The sequence below is a fragment of the Podarcis gaigeae genome, assembly GCF_964106915.1.
Source record: "Podarcis gaigeae genome assembly, chromosome: 3".
NCBI classification, from domain to species: domain Eukaryota; kingdom Metazoa; phylum Chordata; class Lepidosauria; order Squamata; family Lacertidae; genus Podarcis; species Podarcis gaigeae.
In genome coordinates, this window is record NC_139680.1 from 37,469,373 (window position 1) to 37,491,124 (window position 21,752).

Sequence of the window (21,752 nt, forward strand, 5' to 3'; positions counted from 1 at the left end):
CTGGAGGAGACTCTTGAGAGTCCCATGGACTGCAAGAAGAACAAACCAATCCATTCTTAAGGAAATCAGCCCTGAGTGCTCACTGGAAGGACAGATCGTGAAGCTGAGGCTCCAATACTTTGGCCACCTCATGAGAAGAGAAGACTCCCTGGAAAAGACCCTGATGTTGGGAAAGATGGAGGGCATAAGGAGAAGGGGACGACAGAGGACAAGATGGTTGGATAGTGTCTTCGAAGCTACAAACATGAGTCTGACCAAACTGCGGGAGGCAGTGGAAGACAGAAGTGCCTGGCGTGCTCTGGTCCATGGGGTCACGAAGAGTCGAACACGACTAAACGACTAAACAACAACAACAACATGATATGACTCAATATCATTACCTGCATCAACTTCAGTGTACTCTCCCCACACTGCTGCTTTATCATTGTCAAGGACCAGGAGTCTGATGCCTCTTCATCAAGTGGTGAAGGTTTAGCGAGCCTGAGCAAACCCATCCGCTGTGAGTTTAAAAAGGGGAATGTTACTCTGCTGAAATTGTGGAACTTGTTAACACAAGTTGGAAAGGATATAATCACACAATATATCCTCTCTTGCATCCCTGAACATTCCCACACAAGGTTTCTTCCTACTCTCTGTTGTCCCATTTCACTGCATGCAAACATTTCCAGATAAAATTTATTTAGGATTTGGCAGAGACGGTATTTATTCAATGCAATCAAATGTTTTTCAGCATCCTTCTAAGTGGCAGAAAGGGGAAGTTTTAAATAAGTAGCTTTGTGAAGAGATTTCAACAGTCTGGTAATTTTAAAAATATGTCAAGAAAGCAACTGCCTTCTCTAAAATATACTTGAATCCTTTCTCCCCTTTCTTTCTTTGTCTAAAAAAAATACCTTAATTTTGCTGAACTGAATCCCAAAGGGCTGCTTAAAAGTGCTGGCAATTATATTGCCTTTTTTAAAAAAAACAACCAAATAACCACAACCCTCTTTGTTGGCTTTCAACTAGCACAGTTCATCTGACTCCCCCCCCCCCCCACCAGCCCATCTATTTTAAGGATTGCAGAAATGGCTTTGTTTGCCTAGCAATAGCCATATAAAATCGGTTTTAGAAACAGTAAATATTAAAATGAAAGGAGGGGGAAATGGCATTCAGCTATGTTTATAAAATGCTATTGGGAAACTGCCATCTGGGAAAGTTATCAATGTAAAGGAATGTTCTATAATTTCCTGTGTATGCATGATAAAAGAAATACCTAAGGCATTTTTCTCATTTGGTAAATGTGACAGATCGCTCATTTCTCATCAATTTCCTCTTAAGAAGGTCTAACTTTGTAGTCTTATATAATTCTGAAACTCAGTGATTTATCTTCCACTCAACAGTTGATTCTCTGAAACACGTTGCCTGAACAAATGTACATTTCTTGTATTGGCAGCCTGATCTTCCTGAGCCAGGATCACCCCATCAGTGAATCCTGCTGTCGGAAAATTCACAACACATTTTTAGGTTGTGAACTGCCTTGTGATCTTCGGATGAATGGCGGTATACAAATTTAATAATAAATAAGTAAAAATAAACCTGAAATGTTCTGTTTGCTTTCACTGGCTTTTTCATTGAAAGAATAATATGCAATCATCCTACAGAAAGATCTAAGGTACAACATATTTGGTATAGCAGCCTCCATGACAACCAGCTGCACAATGTGTGAGCAAAACAGAACAAGAGTTTTACAGGGCTGTGGATATATTTAAAAAATGAAGAGACAAAGCTTTTGGCAAACTAGTGTTTAGAAAGCAGCCCTGCAACCCTGAAATCCCTTATGTGGTCCCATCAATTAGACAGGAAAAAGAGGAAGGCTAATGGGTAAATGATCTGGAAGCCTACAGCAATCCCCAAATACAGAGAGAATATGGTTCTGACTGGATGCCATTGTCAACAAGTGCTATGCTCCTGGAAATGAAATATGGTGCTGAAAATTATAAGTACTGAATGATCCCTGCCTCTTATGAGAAATATTGGCCTTCATTTGTATTTTTCTAAATGATTAATGGAGGGCAGCTTTAATAATAACCGCAAAGTAGCTAACACAACTCTGCAAGGCCCTCACATGTTGGTAGAACACCTGGGTGTTTGTGTCTCTCTCTTGTCCCAACACATACCCTCTAACATTTATCTGATTAAAATAGGGATGTAATATTCCATTATTATTATTATTATTATTATTATTATTATTATTATTACCACCACCCATCCTTCTGATTGGGTTGTTCCAGCCACTCTGAATGGATTCCAACATATATAAAAACATAATAAAACATGAAACATTAAAAAAAACTTCCCCATAAAGGGCTGCCTTCAGAGGTCTTCAAAAGGTTGTGTAGTTACTTATCTCCTTGGCTCGCGGGTCACATAATTCAATACTCTCCAACATTTCTCCAATGAAAATAGGGATGTCCTAAGGAAAAGTGTGATATTCCAGTATCAAATCAGAAACTGACATCTTTTGTAATTCCGAGACTGACCCTGGAAAATAGAGGCAGTCGGAGGGTCTGCAACCAGGGATGCTTCAAAAGTCTGCCTGTGTGTGCTAAGCCTTTTTTATGGCTGGAAATAAAGAATAGTTTTTTAGGAGCATTGAGAGAGAAATAGAGATCACTTCCCTTATGGCACACACATTGCCTCACCTGCCTCTGGCCGAATAGCTTTTTGGAACAATACAAGCCCCACTAAAATCTGTTTGACTAGAGGTGGCACTAGGATGACTGCACATGCCACAAACAGCAATCCCTCTTTCCAAATGCCTTCAGCTAGCTGCAGGGAAACAAACCAAAACCTATTATCTGTAGTCTAATAGAATATTGTGTCCTCCTGTCTCTTTAAGATCGTTCAATCATGCCTGGGAAGTGATTCCTTTGGCCAAAGGAAGAGCCCAACTTAGGGAATCAGTAATTGTTTCTTGGCTCTCAAAAAAGAAGGTCAAATACCACACTACTTTCTCCATTCCAACAATCAGATCAGCTGCAAATAAACTGCTCAGAAGAACAATGTAATAAAGGATCAGAGAAGTCCCAAGATATTTGTTTCTTTCCTTTCATGTATTGGCAGAATGAGAGCTTGTGAGAAAAAAACCAATTGTTATTCATGGTACAAGTTGTTGTGTAGTTGAGCAATTGTGCATGCAATGCACAATAATGATCCAGACCAGCACCAAATGGGGCACAATGTGTAATTAACCCAGATCTCTGCTTTTAAATGGGGAACAATGAGCAATTAAGCTAGATCTCCGTGCCTTTGAATGAGAAATGGTGTGCAATTTTTGATAGACCTGTGCGTTAAACTGGGGCATCGTGTAATTTAACCGATTGCATATGTGATTCTGTGTAACAAGGATGCAAAAGATAAACTTGCTATTGAAAGCATCCCAGATCTGCTTTTGCAGATACGCCTTGAACATATGATGCCCATCTTGGGAAGCACAGAAAGATCCACAGAAATAAATAAGATTTTGAATACAAACTACAAGGAAAGGCAAAATACCAATTCACATGTGCCTTTTATATTGTTACAAGTTATAGGGTAGGCTGTATGTCTGAGCCCTCCTTCAATTCCTGGATCCAGCCCAGATTCAATTGCTGGAATAGCCAGGCCAGCCTGGTAATGTCCCACTAAAGTATGGGTCGTTAAGGGAACAAAGGAAGTAGTTCTGTGACAAAGGACAAATTGGTGGGTCTCCCTTCCAAAAGTGAAAATCCGGACTGAGTTGTGATCTTCTTTGGGGGGAAGGGTGGACCCTGCCCTGCCCTGCCGGATTTTGAGAAGGTGGCGTAAGGGCTCCCGCAGCCCTGGCACTGCTTTTCCTCCATTGGGTCTTGCTCCTGCCAGTATCCAGTTGGGTCCCAGTGCTGCCCTGCTTTTGAACAGCTTTTGAGCCACTAAACCCCCCCCCCCATTTTTCAGTTTTTGAGACATTTTCAGCAAGGAATTGCCCCCGTTGCCATACGTCTGGGTTTCCCCGGACATTTAGGTGATTTCTGGAAATTCCCCCTGGGTGCCATTTTCATCGTTTGAATTCTGGACCTGTCTGGGAAAATCTGGACGTATGGCAATCCTGCTCTCCCTCAGCTGTCTTATTGGTTAGAAAGACGAAAGGCCTGAGTGGAGTTTTGTGAGCCAGAATCTGGAAGAAAAGCTGCAAACAGGAATGGAAGAGGGAGAGGCATGTTTGATTTCTGTTTGAGTCTAAGGCTACAGCAATGGAAAAAGCAATGCCCTTTTGAGGCTTTAATGCTGTGAACCCCTCCATCGTAGACTCTGGTTGTATATCTGTGTAAATAAAACATATTTCATGAAGACACCACAGTTTCTACTGTGCCTCATTTCCAAAAGGAAACATAGACCCTGGGTAGCTCCTGGAACCCCTGAGATATCAGACTGCTATGTGATTAGGTTGGTGTACAACAATATATATTACTCTTTTTAAATTTGAGTTTATTTATTCAGTTTTGTGACAAAAGGTGCCAGGTGGCTGTAAATCATGTGCTAATTAGTGTTGACGGAAACAAAAATAGTTGTTCTCTTTTTCTTTTCAGCACAATACGTTAACATATACAGTGCTTCTATTTTAAGTTGGTATCAGGACAGGAGTCAATTCCAGCAGTTCTGTTGTACACAGAGTAATGAGGCTATGCTGCGTATATGTTAGAGACCACAGAGCCCTCAAGTGGGAATCTAACCTTTATCTCCAGGTGAGCTGCACCTTTCTGCTGGGAAACCCCAACAGATTGCATTAATTGCTAGAGAGTTATCATTTGCCCTAAGGTAAGGTTACCACACGTCCCTGTTTCTCGGGAACAGTCCCTGGATTTACAAATCAGTCCCCTGACAAAATCCTATCATTTCTACTGAAGTTGAAAAGTGTCCCCGGATTCATTGAAAAAAATCCGGTAACCTTACGGCCTAAGGACCTAGCTTACCCATTTTGCCTAGTTTTATTGCCCATTACATGATAATACTTCCTTAAAGCAAGCATAAAGGTTATGATAGTTCAATCCAACCCATCCCCTATTGCCCCAGCAATAACCATCGCTGCTTAGAGGTGACGTTCTAGCAACACACATAGTATGCTTCTAGACAGTCTGCGGTGTGGGCTTCAATCCCATCCAGCAAATTCAAGCTGCACAGCTAAAGCTGATCTGGGACTATGGCTAAAGAAGCCCACTTCCCACAAAAGATCAGAGTTTTTGTGATGAGGAAAGGGATGAGAAAACACACCAGAAAGTGTGGGGCAACACATGCTTTGATGCAACATAATCTAATCTCCCTACAAACAAATCAAGACGAATGTTCATTAAATGTGTTATCTGGAAGCCACCCAAGACACATCCTAGCCTAGAAGGTCTACTGAAGGTACCCTTCCCCCCAATGGCTTATTACTTATTTTAATTGGTTATTGGCTGCTGTATTAAGCTGTGGATTTGAGTGATCCCTCAGTCTTTGAGGGTGATTTGCTCAAAAGCCATGGTTATGCCGCCTTCCCCTGCTTTGCACTTTTATTTTATTTTCATCTATCTTATCAAGGTATCTGTTACGCTTCTGTAATTCATTATTTATGCTTTTTCTGTTTTACTTTTGCATTTGACTGACACCTGGATCTCTGCTTCTGACATGGGTTACTTTTGCTGCATTAACTTCCCATTGGTTCTCCTTTTCACTGTCTTTCTTAGGGTGTGTGTGTGTACATCTTCTTTCTCCAAGATACTATTTTTCTTCTATTCCTTCCCCTGCCCTCCCCATGTTTGAATCCCATGCTGCATGACTAGTTTCTCCAGCGAGCGCTACTCTCGCTGTTATGTACCACCCTCCTGGTTCAATGTCTACTTTTGGGGGGGGGGGGAGAGAGAGCTGATTTTGAAGTCTGGCTTTAATCTTTTCTGCCGTTTTTGTCTCCTGTTTTGCTAGGTGGTGATGTGCACATTGATCAAACAGCTGATTCAGAATCCTTCAGGTTTATTCTCCCCCTGTTTATTACTTTGATCTTTCCCTGTTTCCTTCCTCTGCTGCTCACAAGTCTTGATTTAGTCATCATTTCCTCATGCTCACCTGTTGATTTTTCTAATATTCCACATTCCCTTTATGATTATCATTTGATTTTATTTGCTCTGGTGTTCAGTTCTACTGCTTCACCAAGAGATTGTAATTCCGTTCCTGCAACCTGATACTTTCCCCATTCAACTAACTCAAATCTGTTTCCTATTTCTGCACCATCTACCACTAGTGCTGATGTTTTCTAAGTCTGTGGTATCATCCACTCTTCATTTGTGTGATCCTCATAAGTTTTCATCTTCATCATTCTTGCTCTGCTCAGCCTTGGCTCATTCCTGAATTGTGCTGCCTCCTGCTTGTACATTTGTACTGCTGAACATTCATGGTTCAAATTCCATCTGTTGTCTGATTTTCTCCATTTATAAATTTGTGCTCTCTTTCCCCCTCCTATTTATTTTGTGAGGTGGTTTTTTGCTTTGCTTTAAAAGTCTTATTTTTCTCCCTCCTGTTTGCCTCCTGTTTGTATGTAATCCTCTTTGTCACTCTCTTTTATCTCCTAAAGCTTTCTTAGTCAAAGTCACTTCCACTGTTTGTCCCAACCTCTGCCTTCTGTTTTCTTTGAGAGCCACTCCATATCCTCAGACATTTCTACTGCTCCAAATCTTATAGTGTGGTGCTCTATCTATCATCTATATCTATCTATCTATCATCTATCTATCTATATCTATCTATCATCTATCTATCTATCTATCATCTATCTATCTATCTATCATCTATCTATCTATCTATCTATCTATCTATCTATCTATCTATCTATCTATCATCTATCTATCTATCTATCTATCTATCTATCTATCTATCTATATCTATCAATCATCTATCTATCTATCTATCTATCTAATTTTTGTTTTCATCTCATCTTCCACAATGCTAACGTTGGTCTCGTTTAGCTTTTTCATCTCATCAAGATTCTTTCTCTTCTTTCTGTTGATAACTGCTTGTTCAGTAGTTTGTTCTTTTTACAATTATTTGCTTTTTGGTTGGACTCCTCTTAGGCCTCTTGCTCTGGACTTTAGGGGTTGTTTTTGCTCAGCTCTGTCTCTCTCTGTGTATTTGAACACATACCGGTAATTCCTTGCATCTCTTTCTTACCTTATATCCCTTCTGGCGGCAAGAGAGGAAGAGGGCATGCAGAGATTTCTCCTGCTATCTCTGGGTTCAAGGTTTCGTTCTTAACTTTTCAGTACATGCATTGTCTGTGCCTTTTCATAGTTTCTTGGACTTTTCTTGTTTGCTTTCCATTTTTCTTCTACCCCACTGCCCCTGTCCAAGTGGTGGTTTTTTGGTTTTTTTTTGTTACCTTCTCTCTGGTGTGCTTTACCTGTTGAGAGATGCACCCCATTCAATGCAGCCCAGCCTTTAAGAAGCATCTTAAAATGCATTTGTTTCAGCAGCTTATTTTTTATTTTATATACAAAATTATATGTATGCCAACCCAAGGTGGCTGAATTAATTTCTTCTTGATCCTATTGTCAGGTTTCCTCCCGTTACATCTCTCCCCCCCCCCCCCGCCACCCCGATCTTATGTTGTATCATTTAGTAAATTGTAAGGCAAGGCCATTGTTTTATTTTTTTAAAAAACGGGTAAAGTGTCAAGTTGTCATAAGTTGTCATGTACCGCTGCTGCTGTTACTACCTGCTTCTTAACTGCCGCAGAGGTGAGCTGGGCAGTTGTTACTCTTTGAAAAAAATTTTTTAAAAAATGCAAGCAATATTGTGTAATTAGTGGAATGCCCACCAGATGGCAGCTATGAGTGTTGTGATAGCCCGAACCTTGAACAGCAACTAAGGCTTTGACAGGGAGGAGGAACCATCTAGATAAGGAAAACCGGTGGTGTCATCAGTTGTTACCAGAAGCCAAGGATTGGGAGTGGCTCTCAAAGGCAAGAGGACAGCTGTGGAGATGATGAACCCAGGCACTGATATTGAGCCTGGACTGGAGACTATCAGCAGAGAGATCCTTTGAGCCAGAGTTTCCCAAACTGGGACCCCCAGAGAGAGCATCACCCCTTGAGACAGTCAGATTGCCCTGAGGAAACCAGTCCTCTTTGTGGGAGGAGTAGCATGCTCCTTAAGACCTCAGTGCTGGCAACATCCAAGGCAGAAGCGGCCTTGAGTGCTGGGCTCCAGGCTGGAGAAGTCACCAGGAATTTCCTTTTCCAGAAGGAGTCAGACCTTGGACTGTTCTGCATGACAGTGATCCTTTCCACTGTGGGGTGTATTTAATTGTTAGAACACATATAGGTCTGAAAAGACATGCCATAATGCCTGCTGATTTCACAGAGCAAGGAGAACCAGTGGTTCCTTCCCCGGGCCACTGCTGTTCTTGTGGGGAAGAGACATCTGCAGGTCAGTCTTCCAGGTGGAAAGTTGCAAGTTCTTCACACACCATCCATTACCTCCCCCTCCCCCACCACCTCCGTTTGTAGACAGCGTCTTCTTTCCTTTCCTGACTGGAAAAAACAGTTTAGGAGGAGGGGATGAGCAGACAGCTGATAGACTCACAGTGCTGTTGCCATCATTACATAAGATGCTCCAACTAGTGAAAGTACAAGTAATTAATAGACGTAAGCTAAATAAATTAAGCTATTGATGTTGGATCTGCAAACTTCTCGCAAACTGAAGAGGCACACACCCAGATGCTGACGCTGACTTATTACAGGGTGCAAATATTGTGTTCCAATAATGGAAGTTACATAATTCACCATACGCTTGAAAACAACTCTATTTCAATTAAAACAGTAGAACTGATAACATTCCTTTTTTCTTTTCTTTTTTAGTTTTGGGGAAAGATCCCCAGCTTGTAATTGCATTAATTACAAACACGCGCACAGTTGAAAAAAGTCATTCAGATGTAAATGCCCTTAAATGAGGAGAAAGCAATTGGCAGTATAATTTTTGGTTGTTGCAGTTAATGAAACTATTTGATTTTGTTTTAATTGGACTTTTAATACCACAAAGCACTCTCCCAGTGATGAGATTTCTTCAGGAAGGTACCATCCAGCAGTAGCTCTAAGACTTGCAGAGGAAACTCATGCTGTGTGTGTGTGCTTTCACGGCATGTCCCTCAGCAGACTTTGGCGTCTCTCAGATTTTACATTTGCCACTAGATGAAGCAGTGCAGAGAGTGGTGAGGTGTTCACCAGAGATTTTAAAAACTCACTTTTCGCTTAACTGTTTATTCCCACTAACACGTATCTAAATAGGTGCCAATGGAGCTGAGATCCTGTCCTCTCATACAAATCAAGCAGACTTATTGCTTGTTCTGGGCTTGAGCATTGCTGTGTGGGAGAGGATAGCTGTACATCTTCTTGCTTTTAGAAAATACAGACAAATGTCTTTGAAAAGCCTTGTAGTTTTTTTTGGGGGGGGGATAGTTTTCCAATGGTTGTCACTTTTTAATATTTTTGTTCAAGAGCTAGGCAAGCATTCTGTCACTAGAGCAGAAATAGGGAGCCTCAGGCCACGGGGGTGAATGTGGCCCTCCATACATCTTTATTGTGCCCTCTAGACACTCCCCAGCCTCATTCTTATCTCCTCATGCCATACTCACACCAGCTCTGCTTTGCAAGCTCCTGGAGTGTTATCTCCTGGAGTGCTATCAAGGACAACGTTGTGTCCTTGAACCCTGATAATGCTACTTGCTTATATGGATGGAGGACAGAGACTGAGGTGGAGGATCGGGTAACAATCCAGCATGTGGACCAGATCCTTTCTTCCCTCACCACCATCATCCTGCAGATCAGTTTTGATAGGTGTGTGGAGCCATTTGATCCTGTGCTCAAGGAAGACGTACTCAGCTGATTAATGCGGAGAGGCTAGCTTTCAGACAGGATGGGTCTTGGCATCACAAACTGCTTGCTGATTGGCTTCAGAGTGATGGCTCTCAGCACACACCAGCTGTTTGGCACTGGGAGCCATTTTGTTTTGCTTGGTTTGTTTTTACATTATTGTAATCTATTTTGGTATGTTATTGTTAGCTGCTTTAGGCTTCCTTTTTGGACAGAAAAGCAGGGTACAAATATATTAAAAAAAAGAAAATGAAGTTTCATAACACATGATGTTTGGAAGACGGGCAGTTTCTCCAAGACAGAGAATCATGGTTCTTTCATGAACACTACTAACAATCCTAAGGGACAGGTACTAATTCAAGCTGGTCCTAATGGAAAGCACTTATATGATCATATATAAAATAAGATAGAAGGTTATGAGAGAAATTGAATAGAGGCAAAGTCTTTTGTCGAGACAGAGATAGCCCTCACATTGATCTCAAAATGATCGCCCCCATCAACGCCAAAGGAAATTAGGAATGTTAAGTGCAATGTGATCTTTCCTGCAAACTCAAGGGTTAGTCAGCTAAAGCCAACGGGAGCAAGATTCAGGTCCTGTGCATTTAATATACCATTTAGGAAGTATTGATCTTCTTTTTTAAAAAAAAGATGCCTTTTGGCTACAGTTCAGTGCCAGATATTTGGCACAAAATAAGTAGCCAGTGGTTTGGAAAACAGCACAGATAGAAGGATTATTCAGTTTCTTTCTCAGATATGGTTGGAACCCAGAAATTCTTCTTCCCGCTGAGGAAATGAATCCTTTGAAATACACTTCAGAATGGCATCCCTCCTCCCTTTTAGGCCTGCCACACAGCCTGGGTATCAACAGGGAAAGAAAGCCTTTATGGCTTGTTGGAGATGTCCTCAGCTTCAAATTTAGAGAGAGATGTTTTGAGTGAAATATGGGGTCTTAGACCATGATATCCTTAGTAGTGCTAGTCTGCAGATGTGGGTGCTTACAAGGGAGAAATCTGTGGGCAGGAGAAAGATGCTTTGCCATTCCCAGCTTAACAATTCTCTCTTGCAGGTACCCCCTCTCTGCTTCAGCAGTTTTACATCACTGACCACAGATCCTGCCCCCACAAGCATCTGCAGCCCCTTCCTTTTAACCTTCATCTCAAGAGATGATGGTGGTGAAGATGGTATTGATGACAATGAACCCCAGGACAGTAAACAACAAAACAATACATTAAAAAAAAGAAATTTAAACCATTTAAAGCACCTGAAAACATTTCCAAGCAGTCACACATGCTCCCAGCTGCTAATTTCAAGATTGCCATGAGCAGGTTGTTCCAGCCATCAAATGCCTTGTTGAACATGAATGTTTTTAAAGATTGCAAGGGTGACTTCTAGACAACCTGTTTAATGAGCATTCAGCCTGATTTGTTTGAAGAGAGATTAGACTACGAAGGCTATTTAGTAAACACTGATGCTGATTTGTTTGTGGGGAGATTAGACATTGTTGCGTTAAGGAACACTTTCCCTCACACGCATTTTCCCGCCACTTTTGTTACCTCAGAAAGCCTGGACTTCTGGGAGAAGCTGGTTTGTTTTGCAGGAGCTCCAGGTCAGCTTTATGGTAATTGCTCAGCCTGAATTTGTCAGGATGTGACTGAATCCCACAAGAAATGAGTGACAGTCTGGAAGTTCCCAGGGATGGCTTTCAAATGCCAGGCTTATACAACACTGCAGGTCTGTGGCTCTGAGGTCTTTACTAAATGCTTTCGTAAACTTCTAAAAATTTCTTTTGAGTGAAAATGCCTCAGATAGAATCAGCTTGCCATTTCTTTCTATGACTGACATGGTAAGCAGCTCCACCACCACTATTCTACTCCTCCTGTATTACGTTTATATAATTCTCCAGCTCCTGTTTCTGGATCAAGGTCCTTGTTAAGACAAGGATGAGGGGAATGTTGCTCCTGTTAACTGCCATCCATTGCACACTTACTTGGCACAGTAATGTCCAGAGAATGTCATAGGACTTACTTCCAAGTAAGCATGCATTGGATCAGGTTGTTACAAAATACAGTAAAGCTATATATCTATTGAGGAGAAATAACCTGTATTTTTAAAAAAAAACTAGTTAAGAGAGAATATTATTAATAGGAATAAAGAACAAGGAAAGATTGTAAGATATGTTAATGAAGCAGATCAGAAGGAGAAGGCCCGAATGAATATTCTGTGGGAACCAGAAGTGACAGTAAGGAAAAACTTAAAAGAGCATATATAGTCTTCCCTCATGTTACTTCACCATCCTGTGTGAGAATGGTTCAAAATCCTCATCAGTGTGAGAGAAGAGCCTTCCTTTGCCCCTTGAAGTACTAGGCCAAAGGGTGTAAGTAGTTCTGAAATGTATACCTTTCTTCTGAAGGGTTTTTCTTACAAGATTAAAGGCAGCAAGGTTTCTTTTAAGTCTGAGAGAACCTGTGACAAAATAGTTTTGTCTTATATGTGGATGAGGGACCCTTTGGAGTACGCTGCTTTGGAGAGAGTGGAGGTTGACTTGTAGTTGTGAAGAAGGAACCAAGGCAAGCACAACTCCTCATTAGTTTTGGGTCATGGAGGTGCATGCAGGGAGGCCTCTCGATTCTCCAACCCTCCCATTTTTGAGAAATGGAAAAGCTACTCCAAAGAAAAGATTCAGAAGCTCCCTTTTTTTGAGAAAGTATCAGAAGGATGGGCCTGGATTTTTATCTTCTTATATGGCAGCAAAAGAAGCACTCTGCAAATGTATATGGGACCAGATTGTTAGAAAATAAAGTAATAGATGGATGAGGTGATGAATAACTTGTATAACAGTAACTAGTTGGGAGCAAATATTATTTAAAATAGGAACAAATAGACTGTAGAGGATCATCATTAATTTGCAGGTTAACTCTACAAATGCGGAAATAAAAAAATTCCCTGGAATCTCCTCAGGTTTGTTTATTCTGCCTGGGCAGACACATCTAGCCCTTACTGAACCTTTTTTATGATTTCAAAACTAGGTGCAGAGTCCTGAATCCACATCATGGCAGCTTCTAAGTTCTTAGGCATACCTCTGGCCTAGCAAATATCCACGGTTGGCTGTTTGAACCCAAGTAGCAGTATTACACAGTATAGAAATTAAGATTCACTTCCAATGAGCTATTTGGAATTGTATCTGCATTTTAGTTGGCCTTCCACCACCACCCCAGTGTGTTTACAGTGATGGAGTAGACAGTGAGAGATAACCGAAGTACTAATGTTACTGCCACTGAGAAACAAATAAGGCAATTAAAACTTCAACTTGCGCAAGCACACACACATCCTGACTGAGAATTTCTGTGCTGTTTGCTGATTAGCCTGGCTTCTATAATTTTTAACTTCTCTACCCTCTAGAACTGCAACAACCATTGCCCTATATAATTCAAAATCTGATTGTCGCATTGTCAGATAAATTTACTTACCAAATAAAGAGAGAGGGTGTTACTTTTTCTTATATACTTATTTACTTACTTAATGTTTAACTTTGAAAACTTGTCTTCCACCATTGCGTGTCGAGGTCCCCAAGCCACCCCCCAAATAACTCACAACGCACACTTAATTTTTGTTTAAGGTTTTTGGCATAATTTTGGCCACAACTTTATTTAAATACAAAACTGTGAGTGGTTGTTTAGACATTGGTTAAGACTATCTGTCCCCCCGCCTGGTGACAGAACTAACTTCCGGGCACCACCGAAAGACAGTGCGGGGAAAAGCAAGTTGGGGAGAAATGGAGCTGAATCACAGACCCTCAATTCTCATCCACATGCTCCCCGAAGGCTTGCCGGCCCTAGTCCCATTCCAGGGCAAGCCCCAGGATTCCTTTAATGGAATTCCCTTTCCGCAGCAACCATGGAGGGGCAGGCCCAGCCTATCCTAACCCCTCCTCCACCAATTTATAACCAAATGAAGTGCAAATTTCAAACAATAACAGCATTTAGATTTGCTTGCTGGTTCAGGAAGTCCAGGCTAAGCAGACTCACATGAAAATTCAAACTGAAATTCTACCCCATTCTTACTTGTGTCCATTGTCTCCAGTCTTTTCCTCCACTACTAGCAATATGAAATGGACAAACATGCTTCATTGTGTTCGTGGGCAGGCGCACAACAATAAGAGGCTGCAGCAGTAGCGCCCTGCCTGTCCTGCTGCCCTCCCTAAGCCTCTGTGTATGCTGTTAAATAACTAACTTTTCATTTATATCATGAAAACATGCTCAATTATTCCGTAATATTTTTTTTAATATTACCCTTATTTCAGTAACATTCATTTTTGTAATGAATTTAATTATTCTGTTATTGTACTTAATTATTATGTTGCTGTGCCTGTTGTTAACCCACTGAGTGTGCAGTAGTAGCAGAAATGGGGATCTATAAATAAACTTAACTTGACTGACAGCATATTAGCAAGATATGCAGTGCACATTTTCTCCTGGCTGCACCTTAAACAGCTGTTGACTTTTTTTCTTAGAGTTTATTCTCTTAGCCTATAGGAAGATGTAAGTCTATGCTGTCTTCATATTACTAATCGCTCATTCATGCAACTGAATTATTAGTAATAATTCATATTACTAACAGCTAATTCATGGTGCATGAAGCCGACTGATAGATTTTTTTTTTTTTTGAGGGAGGGGACAAATAGATCTTGGCTAATGGTTCATCAGCCAGCTGAGGTGTTTATTACATGTGGCGATTACTTGTTTGCATGCAGATGCAAAGCTCTCCAAAGTGGTTTAAGCAGCTGGCAGGTTGAATTGTGATCTCTGCTTACGATGAAAGGTTCACATGATTGGTTTGTTCAAAGCAGATTCCAATTCAGTGATTAAAAAAAATTCTCATGTTGGCTCAAGCTCCACAAAGCTAGGAAGCTAAGGCTGATAACTTGACACACCCTGTGATCAGTAATGATGTTGGCTATGGCACCATGTGTGCTTATTTAAAACTTACCCTCCATGCCTCCCAACTTTTCCTCAGTTTTTCAGGCCCATATCCAGATGGGGAAGGTGGAATGCCTGGAACCAGCAACGACATAATCCCTCTTCTGTTTAGCCTTATATATAGCCTCTGAGCCTTACTGTATTGCAAGGGAAATCCTCCTGGGCATAGACCCATTTGTTGTTTACATCAGTCTCTGGCAGGCTGGGTTAAACAGTGAGAGATGGGGGTCTCCTGTGATGCAGTAGGTCTGAGAACGGCACACATATTTCCTAGCACAATTTTGATTGATGATGATGCCAGTAACAATAAATGTCAAAGCAAGTTTTGAAAATAGCTCACCTGTTTTTCATAGATTGCAAAGATGCATAAGGTGCATCTCGGCAGCGTGGAGGTGGTTCATGTACTGACTTTGAGCAGGACTGGGTTGCTTAATTATTGATATTTCAGTGCATTTTTAGGCCAGCACCTTTTCTTCTCTAAAAGGTTCTCACAGGAATTTACACAGAATATCCTGTAGGCAATTGAACTCACAAGTCTAAGCCCACATGCCTTTTTTGTTGTGAGTGTGGGATATGAAGGACTAATAATAATAATAATAATAATATGCGCTGGAAGAGGTTGCTTAACCTTTCTACTTTTCAGCTGTAGCACCAAACCACCTAGGCCTGTTTTATCCCCACCAAGTATATCAAGATCCAAAGCAAGTCCAGGCACTTATGGAGACAACCAGCCATAAGAGAGCCGCAAGCCATGAAGTCAAAACCAGGATTTTGACTTGAGCCTGGGAATGGACAAAGCAGCTGCACTGTCTCCAGTTGTAGGTTCATAATGCATTCCCACTTAGCAGCTTCAAAGGCAATCCCATGCACAGCACAAAAGGGGTTCCCTCAGATATAGAATCATAGAATTGTTGAGTTGGAAGGGACCACAGGGAGGTTCCAACCTCCTGCAATGCAGGAATCTTTTGCCCAACATGGGGTTCAAACACATGACCCTGAGATCAAGAGTCTTGGGTTATACTATGTTGGACCAAAGCCCACGAAACACACCAGGTTGCTAGTGCTTTGATCTGGGGATCAGGGAGGTTTCAAGTCATGATTGTAGTGTGGACTGAGGCAGCTGCATCATAATCCAATTGTACAAATCCCACAGAAGAGAAATAGATACATGATTCGTGTAATGTTTTAGAGCCTGTGTTCCTAATTATTCCCATGGTATTTTCAGTCAGAAAAAAGCCTAACAAATCCAGTCCTTACTCATTTTCACAACCTTACTAGCTTGTTTCCTTGTACTGCTCCCACTGAGGTTCACAGATTGAGAGATGCATTTGAAAGATTGGTGGGTATTTGTCTGGCCCTCCAGTAGGTGTTGGACTACACCCCCCATCATCTCTGATCATTGGCTATGCTTGCTAGAGCTGATGGGAGTTGTAGTCCAGGGACAATTGAAAATCCTTCCCCCTACAATCCCTAGAAAAAGCCCAACTAATGTTTACACAGTTGAGCACATTTTTGAACTCTGGGTTTATATCTAACAGATCCATAGTAGATGTTTCATTTTATACTAAAACAGGCAAATCCAGAAAGATTAAAGTCTGTATTTCGATACATATTGCCATTCTGAACACTGGTGATGGCGTGGTTGCCCACCATTTATCGAAAGATACATGTTATTCCAAAGTGTGAATAACAATTGCACAAAGTTGGAGTACAATTTAAAAACAATAGATAAGCACAGCAAAACACAGCACGACAAAAAAAAAAACTCAGAGCAAAGCAAGGCCTGATGAAGCAAAGCACAGGTTCATATATATAAGGTGAGGCAAACCAAGTGTCAAGGCATGGAAGACAAACTAACAAGGTGGCTAGCACCCTGGATAGCTCCAAGCAGAGACAAGGCATTCTTGAATGTTGCTCCAACATTCCAACCAGCAACTCCAGACTAAAGCTCTGTACACACCACATACCTAAACCATATACCGCCTCCCCAAAAGGAATCGTGGCAACTGTAGTTTACTCCTAACAGAGTTGCAGCTCTCAGGATTCTTTGAAGGAGATGTCCTTTCAATGTATGGCATATATGCAGTCCAATGCTTAAATAGGACCACAGCTCACCCTGGCCTCTTAGAAGCTGTGTTTGTGGGAGGGGGGGGTTATTGGTTTGTTTTTGTTTTTATGATGTATTTTGTGTTCTCATGTATTTTAATGTTGCGAACCACCCTGTGATCTTCCAATGAAGGGTTGTATGCAAATTTAATAGATAATAATAACACATTTATTTTAACAAAATTTATATACCACATAGCTGTGGTGTAGGCCTTGCCCCACCTGGTCTGGGAGGGCGAGGCCCTGACTGACTCCAGCAACAAAAGCTGAGGCTGTTGAACAAACTCTTTGGCTGGGGTATTTTTTTTAGCAGCTTTGTCGTTGTTGTTGGGGAAGGGTTGTTGCTGTTATTGATATTAACCTTTTGTATCTCTGTTATTATTTTGATAACTCTTATTTTGATTTATATGGAAATTGTTCAATTTGACTGTGCACATTTTGATGTGTTTTATTTATTGTTTAAATTTGTAATTATGGTTTTTTTATGCTGTACGCTGCCTTGAGCATGGTTTTAACCATGGAAAGGCAGCATACAAATAAAATGATGTATGTATATGTGTTGATTGTAACAAACATCTAAAGCAGTTTGCAAGAAATATTAAGATTATCAGTAAACACATTTAAAAGCAAGTAATTAAAACATTTTTTAAACAGTTGAAATCAGCAGTAAACTAAAAAGAGATTAAAGTACATCAACTTCTACTTGCCTGGACAGACTTGCCTAAACAAAAAGGTGTTAAGCAGTCGCCCAAAAATTACAGTGAAGGAGCCTCCCTGGTATCAGTAAGACAGGGAGTTCCAAAGTGTAGGTGCTGCCACACAAAAAGATTGATTTCTGACAACTGCAGAACAAATATTATGTGGTATCTGTAACAGTGCCACATATGGGGTATCATCCCACAAATAAACTGGTCCCAAGCTGTTAAGAGCTTTATATACCAATGGTATATATACTGAAATGGAGGGATATTTATATATGCAATTAAATAAAGAACATTTATTTATACTTCTCAAATCTGAATTTTGTAGAAGAGGTTTTTCCTTTAAAGGGTGATGAAGCGTTGTAAGCCAATATAAAACAACAACAGCCCTAATTTCCATATCTAAACAAAAACACCAGAGTGTAGTGATTCTAAACCTATACTTAAAAATTACAATACTGTAAATAATCATTAAGACTACTTGGCCTATATTCAAGTCAATTGTTAATTGCACTTTGTATTTAAATCTTCTTTTGCCTCTTGCTGTTGTTTTGGTATATCAAAATATAGTCTTCTGGCCTACTTTCCTGGCTGAAAACTAGGATACAGGAACACACATATAATGGGAATAACATTCAAGGAAATATAATAAGCATCAATTATTTTTTTAAAAAAACGATCCTATAACAAATATCATAACATTTCAACTCTATGCACACTTACCTCAACTCAATAGGTATATATAGGATTGTATTTCAATTGTCTCAAGATTTAGAATGTGTGGGAAATTTGTGGCTCATCAGATGTTCCTGGATTACAACTCCCATCATCTTTGGCCATTGGCCACGGTCTGGCTGGACTGATAGGCACTGTAGACTAGCAACATCAGGACAGCCACAGGTTCCCCACTCGTAGTTGTGACGTTAACATATATGAGAGAATGCTGGAGGGGAAATAGTTAAATAGGATGCTCAGACAGGACCCGGGGGGGGGGGGGAGTCAGTGGGTCTATAAAACTAGTTCGGGGGAGTTTGTTGAGAGTTGTTGGTGGGCAGTTGGTTGGGTTTCATGGGTTGGCTGGTTGGGAAAGGCAGTTGGTAATAGAGAGACAGTTAGGGCAGTTGGTCCTTGAGTGTGGGGAGGTAGCAGAGATAGAGAGAGGAACATAAGATTAAGAAAGTAAAGAGGAACACCTTTTGGAATGCTGTAAAAGTTTTGTTTTATGTCTGAAATAAAATACACTCTTCTTTATTAATTGAAAAGCTGACTGAGACTGAAGTGATTTTACCAGGGAGGACCTGGTTGGTGGCAGCAGATTAGTGGTGTACGGGTCAATAGTCCGTGAGATGACTGGGGGCTCCGTACAAACGCCACAGTAGTTTAAAAGAAAATGAAAGGTCAAGCAGGCTTTCTATATATTTACCCATCCAGGAAACTGCCTTGCTCACTCTTTGCTTAACTGCCAGAGGTACATGTCAGGATGCAGTTCTCAGCTGTGGTACTGGTTGGAATTAAGGGTTCCCCTCCCCCGCCAATCTGCTGATGAAACTAATTGATTATTTCTGCCTTAGTTCCAGAGAGCAAGATAGCTTCCTCCAGGTACTGCCAGGATTCAGGCAGAAGATACCAAAGTGGTGTATCAGCAAAGCAGCTACATCATCTACTCATGAACTGCCTGGGGCTTCAGGTAAGGGGAGATTTGTGATTGCAGGTTGATTTTCTCATTGGCAAAAGTCTCCAGGGTCTCTTGCCTAAAGAGATGAGGTGGCCCCCAGGGAGGGGGCCTTTTCACTGGTGGCACCCTGAGTTTGGATTGCTTTCCCAGTGAGGCTTGCCTAGCATCTACCTTCAGATCTTCAGACCAGTGGGAGATTTTTTATTCTCCCAGGCTCTTCAGAAAACCCATGGAATTATTTTTAGCTGGGTTCTAACTGTTATTGTAGAATGGTTCTGTGCTTTTTGTGCTGTTTCCTTTCCCCCCTTTTTAATGCAGATAATTGTATTGATTTTAGTGTTTTAACTTCTTTATTGTTATATAATTTATTGTCCTCAATTTTGTGTGAACTGCCCAGAGGATGTTTTTGATGGGTGGTCAATAAATGTCAGAATGTGAAAAATAATAACCGTAGAGCGCTACCATAATATAGGCTCACAATGTGTAGAAAGAAAATGTAGGACATTTAGATTGCAAAGTTCAAATAAAATAGAGGAGGGGAAGCAGTTTAAGATTCCTTCCTCTGGCTTTAGTGTACTGACATAATAGCCTTCTTTCTAGGCTGAGATATTCTAGAGGCCATAAAATGCTATTTTCTTTTCTTTGTATACCAGGGTGGGGGAAGCCTTTTCAGCCCAACAGCCACATCCCCATGTGAAAAGTGGGAGGACACCCTCCCCCCACAACACATTACACACTTATACATGTCCACAAACCAAATCATGCATATACATGCACATCCATCCATTCTCACACATAACACAGGGAACACCAAGTTTTTAATATTACCACTCTTCAATTAAAATTCAGGTACCAGATCAGGCCAGCTGGTGATACGACTAGCTTTCCCCCCTCCTTCTGAAATATTTAAACATTTGGAACAAATATAATACATCTATTGCTCTGGCATAAGAAGCTGAGGTTTCTGGAGATTTGCACGTGTAGGTGCTAACAGAGAGGATTTTTTAAAAACCTAGGCGGGACTCTTGTTGTGACGAGGAATCCTCCATCATAATTACATCAATACCTAGAATTGTTTTGAAAAATAACATATGCAAGTTAAAGACAAATATTATACTTCTTTCCTTTAACATGATTCAACTCCTTTAAAAATGTTTATATTTATATTTGTGTGCTTCAGTAGGAAAATGTAGATGTACCTTAATATTTTGCAAAATTAGGTATAAATAGCTACATAAAAGCAAAGTTATAAGTGAGATGTAAATGAAGAAACTGAAGGGCATTTGGAGAAAAGGAAGCCAGTTTGCCATCAATACAGTTCGTTCGCTCCTAGGGAATTTAGCCAACACATATGGTTGTCTAACAGGGGGTCTTAGAACAGCGAGTGATCATAAGAACCATATGTGCTAGTGTACCAATGAACAACTTGGCTCAGTGTGTATAACATTTCCTGTATTTTTCAGAACCACCTTGCATTTAAATAGATACACTGTCAACACATTTCTGGCTTGATGCTATATTCATCTACTTGTGTTAGCAGCACCAAAAGCTAGAATACATTTATCACTTGGGGTGTTTTAAAGACTGAAGCAGCCTTGATGTGGACTGAAAATTATTGACCTATAAACGATCTTAACAACCTTGTTTCACAGGGTTTAGCAAGCTGCATTACTGTACTGAGTCTCGCAGGTAGGGCTCCAAGGCTGCACAACATTGGACACAGTGGGGCTTACTTCTGAGTACACACATAAGATTGCACTCTAAAGATGGCACTCCATACAAACTTCACTACTTACTGCACCAGTTTTGCACATATAGATCAATGGCTGTGTTGAGTACTCCTCCCACGTTCATATCTTAACCTACTTCCCTTCAATCAACATGAAAAAAGGGGAAGTGTATGTCGCCAAGGAACAAAATGGCTCCAAGGAGAGAGATACTGCATGAGAGCCATAGGTTTAAAAAGCTGGCCTGCAAGCTTTAGATTCAGAAGCCTTAGTTAAGTTTCCTCACCCCTCAAATTTAAACCACAATATTTTGCCTTTCTACCAATATTGGCTTACAACAAAGCTTAATCAGAGAGAGATGGTTGTAAATTAATTTAAAATGTATTAATTTAAAAATTATCTGCGGCCTTTACACTGGGAAAGCTCAGCCGGTAGAGCATGAGACTCTTAATCTCAGGGTTGTGGGTTCAGGGTTGTGGGTTGGGCAAAAGATTTCTGCTCTGCAGGGGGTTGGACTAGATGACCCTCATGGTTCCTTCTATGATTCTATGAAAAATCTGTTATCTTGTCTTTTTGTCACAAATGGTACCCTCAAGACAAGTAGCAACCAACATGATGATCTTTCTTTCCAACAATAAGTGGAAAGTTTTGCTTATTAAACAGTAAGTTATGTCACA

At 40.7% G+C, this 21,752-nt stretch overlaps 1 protein-coding gene across 6 annotated transcripts in view; it reads right to left on the reverse strand.

Moving 5' to 3' along the window:
- The window catches only part of ASRGL1 (asparaginase and isoaspartyl peptidase 1), a 69,106-nt gene that overhangs the window by 38,504 nt on the left and 8,850 nt on the right, over positions 1-21,752 (reverse strand). Inside the window, exon 2 of one of the 6 annotated variants that reach the window (XM_083730650.1) lies at positions 381-497. The exons of 4 other annotated variants lie outside the window; for them this stretch is intronic. The gene's annotated coding sequence lies outside the window, so the exon portion shown is untranslated. Of the gene's footprint in view, positions 1-380; positions 498-6,108; positions 6,119-21,752 lie in introns of those variants that run through there. One more of the 6 variants, XM_083730649.1, reaches the window with a different exon arrangement.